Source organism: Crinia signifera, chromosome 3, assembly GCF_055691185.1.
Source record: "Crinia signifera chromosome 3, ASM5569118v1, whole genome shotgun sequence".
In the NCBI taxonomy this organism is placed as follows: Eukaryota; Metazoa; Chordata; class Amphibia; order Anura; family Myobatrachidae; genus Crinia; species Crinia signifera.
In genome coordinates, this window is record NC_139219.1 from 119,228,484 (window position 1) to 119,237,420 (window position 8,937).

An 8,937-nucleotide genomic window follows, 5' to 3' on the forward strand; every position below is an offset into this window, starting at 1 on the left:
GCCTTGTCACCACCACAGCTGCTAGATTCTAGTCTAGGGGAGATTGAAGCCAGTAGAAGCAGATTAGTAAGTAGTAGGGAGAGGCGTAGGGTGATTGACCTGGTCGTACTATATTCATTAACATAACTCCAGCATTGAGAGCAAGAGGCGCACCAGGCAGACAGGTTAATGCTAGCGGCCGCACAGCAAGGGCGGTAGGACAGGGCCCAGTCACATGTCTCCACAGATGCCAAATTGCTTGAGGAAACGTGGAAGGAGGGGGGAAGCAGATCCAAATCGAACAAGGGTGTTGAGGAGGCGTGGACAGCTGATTCGGAGCAAGCAGGTGACGGGCCTTTCAATGGTGAGACGGGGTCCTTTCGGGATTCTTCCTTTTCTGCCCATGCTGGGTCTCACGCCAGCCACTCTTCATAGGAAGGTGGCGGGAGTAAGTAGCACGGCCAGGGCTCCCAAGCGCACAACCGGCCCGGTATGCCAGTAGTCGGGCGAGCAAGCAAGGACACAGCAATAAGTGTGGGAGGGTGAAATGGCCAAGGGCAGTCTGATACAACTACACTGCGGATCCGCGAGGCTTGAAAGAGCCGCAGGCACGCCAGCCAATTACATCTAGACATCATGGCCCTTTCTTTCTGAATGGAACAAGGCTTAATGTGGAAGCTCACAGTTCAGAGGGGCCACGACCATTGCTACAGGGCAACCTGCATAACGGTTACAGCAGCTTTCAGCGGCGCAGTACTGCAAGCCCACTTACTTAACTACAGTAGGGAGTAAGTGGGGCTAAAAAGGAACATGCTGCGGCAGAAACACTTCTCTAGAATGGCCGATAGGGAGAGCTGGGGCGCACGCTCACAAGACCATAGCTTGGTGAAGGTACTGCAGCGTGGCCCAAGCCATTTACAACCAGAAGGCCCCTATGGTACAGGATAAGGAGATCAAAAACAGACCAAGAATGAAAGGGGAGGCAGATACCTCTGGCCCCTTCCTCATCTGGGAGTGTGTGCCCAACAGCGCTAGCAGTCCAGTATGCAACAGTCAAACCAGTTGGGGATTATATTATCTACCACATTACGGGGGGTCACCACTGACCACAGCTGAATGTTGCGTAGATGCCTGGAAGGGTTAGGCCTCTCCCCAAGAGAATTCGGCACACACTCTTGCAGAATAGGGGCGGCTGCAACTGCGGCAAGGGCAGGCCGCACGGCGGAAGAATTTAGGGCCTTGGGCTGATGGCGTTCCGCTAGTTACAAGAAGTACATCCACCCGCATCTACTGCCATGGGGGCAGTGCGCCTGCCAGATTGCGCTAGCGCTTGGGTGGATGTTTGTATGTCATTTGTGCCCATCCTACTCGGGGATTAACTACGCTCTGTTGTTGGGCAGAGCGTCCGGAGTTTTCACGCTTTTTTACCTGAACTGACGGACTAAATTCAATTCTATAGTCAATAGTCCCTCAGCAGGTCCAGACGTTTTTGTCCTCCGGCCGAGTAATCCCCATTCCCCAGAACCCTTCCCCCTTTGTGTCAGAAATGGGCATTCTATTGGTACTTTACCAAATTATGCAACCAAAATTGGGCATAAAAAAAATGTTTCTTTTCTTTGGCAGATCCTCCTAAAATATGCTAACATATCATAGCCTTAAAAACCAGGGCACAATTCTTGCACCCACCCATAAGGGGTCGAGAAGAGATAGTATCGGGGTACGGAGGGCAGGTCACACCTTAGTTCAAAAGGGAAGCGGTGGGCCCTGACCAAGTATTGGCCACTAGGGCGGAATGGTAACCGCGGACCCTGACCTTGAAGTGGTCAGTTGGCCAGGTGCACAGCATGGAAGCTGTGGGCCTGGACCTTGAGTGGTCTAATGCACACTAGCGCAGCAGGCAAGCTGCGGGCCCTGACCTTGAGTGGTCCGATGGCCATTAGCACGGCAGGGAGAGGATGAGCCCTGACCTTGAGTGGTCTGAGGGCCGTTGGCACAGCAGGGGAACGGTGGGCCCTAACCTTGAGTGGCCTGATAGCCTTTAGCACAGCATAAGAACTGCGGGCCCTGACCTTTAGTAGTCTGATGGCTATTAGCGCATCATGACTTGCCCGCATCGTAATTTGGCCTCGCATCATACCCCTGTTTGTGTTAGAAGGTGCACGTATTAGTAGGGCAAGGTGGCACGGTGGGTCTGGCTGCCTGAGGTGCAGTCGCCACACAGGGGCAAGTGAAGTTTCGTTGCCACCATCTGTTTCTCCCTGTTAAGAGTCCCCCATGTAAGGAAGGGAGGCTTAGATTTGTGGAGGATCTATTCCTAGAAGCGTCCTTTTGGTGCTCTAGTCTGGTGGCAGGGCGGGGGTTCCTGGGTCCAGGAACCCCGCTCTTGGCGGGAAAGAACGGCAGATTAATTGATTTAGGTCTTCAGTAAGCGATGCTTAGGCATCACATCGGTTGTTTTCGGTGCGTTCACCTTTCATTGACTATAGGCCTGCGCTGGATCACCCGCTCGGGGACAGCGACACCACCCGGTCAGGTGGACAGTCAATCGAGTAGGCGGAGCCATACCGCTTGTTTAGAGAAAATGTCATTACCACGTCAGTCGTGGGGTGGAGCTTAGATCATCCAGCCTTAGGACCTGTGCAGCTCAGCTCGCCCCCATCTTCACAACGATATTCAACTCCTCCCTGGACTTGTGCAAGGTTCCTGCCCGCTTCAAACGCTCTATCATCATCCCAGTCCCTAAGAAAACACCCACGAAGGACCTAAATGACTTCAGGCCAATTGCACTAACCTCAGTGGCCATGAAAGCATTTGAAAGACTAGTACTGAAGCACCTGAGAGAAGTGACAAACTCTCACCTTGACCCCATGCAGTTTGCCTACCGGGCGAACAGAAGTGTAGAGGATGCGGTCAACCTCGGGCTGCACCATATTTTACAACACCTCGACCACCAAGGCACCTATACAAGAGTCCTATTCGTGGACTTCAGCTCAGCATTTAATACTATCGTTCCCGGCATCCTGCAGCCAAAACTCCTCTCCTTAGGAGTCCCAGGATCAACATGCTCATGGATAGTGGACTTTCTAACAGCAAGGGAACAGGTGGTCAAAGCCGGCGCCTTCTCGTCCAGCACACGAACAATCAGTACTGGAGCCCCCCAAGGATGCGTCCTCTCCCCTCTGCTCTTCTCTCTCTACACGAATGACTGCACCTCAACTGAGCAGTCAGTGAAAATGATCAAATTCGCAGATGACAACACTATCATCGGCCTAATCAAGGATGGTGACGAGACCGCGTACAGGCATGCAGTGGAGAAGCTGACACAGTGGTGCAGCAGCAACAACCTCGATCTAAACCCCACCAAAACAGGTGAGATGGTGGTCGACTACAGGAAAAAACCAAATGCACTAGCCCCGCTAACAATAGCCAACGCAGTGGTGTCGCGGGTTGATTCCTTCAAATTCCTAGGGACAACCATGTCCAGTGACCTAAGATGGGGATTAAACATAACCACAAACATCAAAAAGGCCCAACAGCGCCTGTTCTTCCTGAGGCAACTCAGGAAATTCAACATCCCACAGGAGCTGCTGTGCGTATTCTACACCGCCATCGTGGAGTCTGTCTTATGTTCCTCGATCGCAATCTGGTACGGTGGCGCGAGCGAGAACGACAAAAAAAAAAACAACTGCAGAGGGTAGTGAAGACTGCGGAAAGGATCATAGGGACCGACCTCCCCCCGATAAGGGATCTGTTCTCATCCAGGGTAAGGAAACGTGCTGAGAAGATCGCAAACGACAAGCTGCATCCTGGTCACAACCTGTTCGACATCCTACCATCCAGAAGACGGTTTAGGTCCATCCCCGTCAAAACGTCCAGATCCGCAAGAAGCTTCTTTCCGTTAGCCGTCCATCACCTGAACAATCCAACCAAAGCGAATGCAATCCCAATATCAACAGCCAAACAACGTGTCCCTACTTGGCGACCTGACCACCATAGTCGTAGCTAGAAATTAAATGCTTGTAATGTCTTTAGGTAATATATGTAATGTCTCCCTCCCCCCTTTTCATCCCTGCTTGATGCTGCACTGTAATCCACAAAAAATTCCTAGTGTGCGCAAGCACACATGGCCAATAAAGATGATTCTATTCTATTCTATTCGTCGTTCTTTCTGGGCCACCATTCATTAAGCTATAATACAATCAATTAGCTTAAAGTGCTTTAAATAAATTCAGCTAACAACTTCTGCCAAACCCAAGTCTCAGTCGTTATTTCAGGTTTATATAAGTAAGTGTTGAAATGTGAAACTGTGTACATGCACAAGGTCACACATCAGATGCTAAGATGTTTAATTAAACATAATATAATTATTTCTAATTTGGTTACCATAATATCAAGCTTTATCATTATAATAAAACTGCATATGTTGTAAAGAACAAGAGGTCATCCTGACAAATTATTTAATGCTCTTTTTTTCAAAGAAGAAGAGGCAAGGGCTTCTCTGCACGTATTCTATAAATAAAAGCAGTTTCTTTCAGGTACTCCAGTTTCCTCCCAAAATATACTGGTAGGTTAATTGGCACTCAACAAAAATTAACCCCAGTGTGTACATGTGTTTGTGGATGGAATACGGAATATAGATTGTAAACTTCACTGATGTGAAGGTCTGAATACTCTCTGTAAAGCACTGCTGAATACATGTGGGCTATAAAAATAATAATAATTGATATTTCTAATATGATATTTTTTTATTTCACTATAATCCCCCATGTATAAAATTACTTTTCTTTATAATCACTTTTCTACAGAGCAAGAGGCCCCGTCTGTAGAATCCTTCATAAATAGGCTCAAGACTTTCCTGTTCTCTCAAGCATTTCACTAATATCCACTGTTAAGCTTGTTTTATTTTGTGAGCTGTAAGGGCAAATGTAAAGCACTGAGTCCTATTGGAAGAAAAGTTCTATAAACTAAATAACAGTATTATTATAATTATAACCATGGTCTTAACTATTGTAGCAATTTATTGGTGTGGATTGAAATTCATACCACTTACAAAAAAATTGCTTTACAGCATTCGGATACCATAAAATGTATGTTTCACGATTTATGATGCAGTTGTGATAAATTTTTATTTGCACTATTCGTGTTTGATTCATATTTTGTATTTTGCCAGTATTATGCCAGTATTATGTACTAAGCCTCGAGTGGAGCACCTGTTTTGTGTATAAGCTTTAACAGAAAGGGGACCAACCACACACACACATACACACAAAATTGTATTAACCCTAGAACACATACATAATTTTTGCAGGCAGTAATTTCAAGTTTCTTTGGGATATTTTATTACCCCTGTATGTGTTCAAGGGCTAACAATCATTCTAAATACTACCTTATCATATATATCATATCATCTCTCCTCTATATCAGCAGTCACTGCCACATTTTATTATGCTGGGAATAGTGAAATGGTATTTGTGTTTTATCTGTTCATATGTTATATGATAAAATGAATTATCTCACCCTCTATTGGTACTGCTTTAAAACATTAAATAAAAATAAAACAAATAACTAACACTTTCTACTGTATATTAGAAACACTGCAGAAAAAGAGTAGCAACAGACCATCTTAAATCATCTCCCAGAGTACCGAATGTAAGCATGATGACACTATCCATTCTGCTACCAAAAACTACTTCAAATGCATGTTGTGTTATTAATTGTTATGGTTTTCAGCTCCTGCATTCATTTAAAGAAAAGTAACCTAAAATGTAAGAGGATAAGCAACGAGTAGTTGCTAACAATATATATACAAATGTCATGATTTTTCCCTTTAGTGAATGTATGATTAGCTTTATATCTGCAGACACCACATTCAGCAATTTCAAAGATCAAATAAGTTTCTAACAGGAAACAATACAGGTTGAGTATCCCTTATCCAAATATACGTTACCGCAATTATTCTATTCTAAAAACCTTCTGGGGACATCTGTAACTGGCACTACTGGGGTCATCTGTAACTGCCACTACTGGGGTCATGATACAGTATGTAACTGGCACTAAATATGTGCAATACAATTATTGCTTGGTATTCAAAGTCAGTGGCTGAGACTGTACACAAACCTTGTTTTATGCACAAATAAAATATATTTGTGTGTATTTCATGTGTTTGAGGTCCCGAGCATTTTGAATAAGGGATACTCAACATGTATTATAAACAATGCAAAATATTTTTATTTAAGTTAGGGTAAAGGAAATGTTATCAAATTATTTATTTTCCAACTATTTCAGGTTCAATTAGCATGTAACTCAGTATGTTGCATACATAACCTGCACTACTCACTTGTGTTACATTTACCATGTAAATAATGGTTTAATAATAACACTGTAAAGCCTTTAAATATTCCTGATATTAGTTGATCGCAGTATTGTACATTCGGATTGAAAAGTATGGTAACAAAAAAGGATAAGACCTAATTAGAGGAGTAAAGTCTTAACAAAAACTTCAAATAAAAAACCCCAAAACTAGATTTAATCTTATTTTAGGAAATATATATGATGGACATAATAAACGTATTGTGCTTCTTTTGGCAAATGTATTCCTGGCGTTTCCAATATATTATGCTGCATAAAAATCTTTTGCATAAGAGGTAACAGACATTCCTCTAATATTAATGTTAGTTGTATGGCTAAAAATATTTTTTTTCCTCTTTATTTCACAGCATGATAGCTACCTTTAAAATTAGTGTGCTAGGAGATTTGTAAAGTAAGAAACCAAAAACTAACTCTACTACAAAATGAGACGACCACATTTTTTTAATTTGTTTAAACACTTAACAAAGAGTAAAAAATGTGATATTTATATAAACCGTACACCAGAACCAGAGCAAAACACCTAAAGTGTAGTTTAGTCATAAAAAAACAGTATGTACTGTTCCCTAAATGTTGTAGATACACACACGCTCGCGTGCGCACGCACACACACACACACACACACACATTCATGTAAAACAGAATTTACACCTCTGATAAGTTAAAATAATCAGAAGTAAAGGAGGGATCCAAACTGTTCCTATCCAAACTGTTCCTATACTAGGAATGTAGGACTGAAGTATAATACTGTAGGACTAAAGTATCATAAATAATAAAGACTAATAGCTTTTGTTTGCCAGCATTTCCTCTAGAGTTCATTTTGTAGGGCCGTAACAATATTGAGTACACAAAGTTGTAACAGAAAGTTCTAATGCTTTCCCCATATGAAAGGTTTTAATTAGTTGTGCATTAATTGGATTATTAAACATACACAAAAGATATAAACTGTAGAACATATTAATATAGTCACTAAAATCTATAATATAAAGCATGGTTTCTTAATAAGTTTATTAGACAATATATAATTACAGTATCTAAGCCATTTACAGAATACGCACATAAATGCAAATATAATATTATACTAGATGTAAGTAAACGACAGTGTTTATGATAACTGACAACGAATTATAGTACTGAAATTTTACCTAACAATAATTTCAGTCCTGGCTCGAAACAAATTCTAAAACATGTTTTCCAGTGTATATAGTTTATTGAAATTTGCACACAGTTTAAAAATGTACAGAACACACACAAGGTACAAAATTAAAACAGTATAATAAATTAACCCCCCATCCCCTTTTCTGGAAAACAAAACATACAATGATTGTCAAAGCTAGACATCGGTCTTATTCTTAAACATAATATTCACAAAAAGCGAACTTTAAAATGCTAACTAAAACAAAACACATTGCCATTGATTGTCTTTTCTGTATTATTCAATGAAAATTACTTCAGAAATTATTGTTATAAAAACTTAAAGTACATAAACAATGCTGAAATGACTACATGATGCCCCTCTTTTCATTCAAGCAAGTTTGATAATATCAAAATGCAGAACAATTAGTGGAAATGGCACTTACCTTAACCACTTTGCAATACTCAAGGTGTTCCTTTTTTAATAAATACATAAATAAATAAATTAATAAATGGAAAGAAAACACCAGAAGAAAAATAGATCCTTTGTAGAAGTACTTTTTCCCATTACATCTATACTGTACTTTTACCAAAGAATTGTGTAATAAAAATGTCCTCTCTTGACTTACAAATTGCTTAAGTAACCAGGCACTAAATAGGTTACATACCTGCATAACATGGCAACATATCTGTGTTAATATAACTTCAAGTAAAAGTTGCTAAAATGAGAAAATCAGTACAATTGAAAACATTTTATTTTATTTTAAATAATGTTATTTGTTTTTTAATGAAGTGCCATATTCAATATTCAGTTTTGTTTAGATGCTAAAGGATTTTCCTTGCTAAAGAATGCTGCACACAGGTGTAAACAGGTGTATTTTCCTCAATGTCCTATGCAGGATAAAATTGTCTTACAGTGTAAACACAATATACCTGAATAAAGAAAAAATAAAAATAAAAAAAACACACACACACAAACAAAACACAGTTGCAATGTTTCAAATAAATTATTTTCAACTCAATTATCTGGCAAATATGTAATGTTCATAATTGAAAAACTATTTATGCGGTTCTGTTAAGTTACTAATTAACAGGAGTTAACTAGAAGCAGCATTCAAGTACTTTGACACCACTTCATCAATTTAAGTTATACAAAACATATACATTATAAAGCCAAGTTCAACACTTATTTAGCTTCCCAATCCTTTGCTTTACCCCAAACCTTGTCTTCGCATAAGAATTCACAATTAATATCTTACCACTTTAATGCAAAATGGAATGGACTGTAGATATTGTAAAAATGAATTTAAAAACCACCCTACATGGATGCAATCATGTAAAGCATTTTTTTTTTCTTAATATAATGATAATGAGGTGAAGGATATGTTTCATTTATAATAACATTCCATTTAAAAAGTCATTTTACCACAGAAATCTTTTATGATAATTATGAGAAAA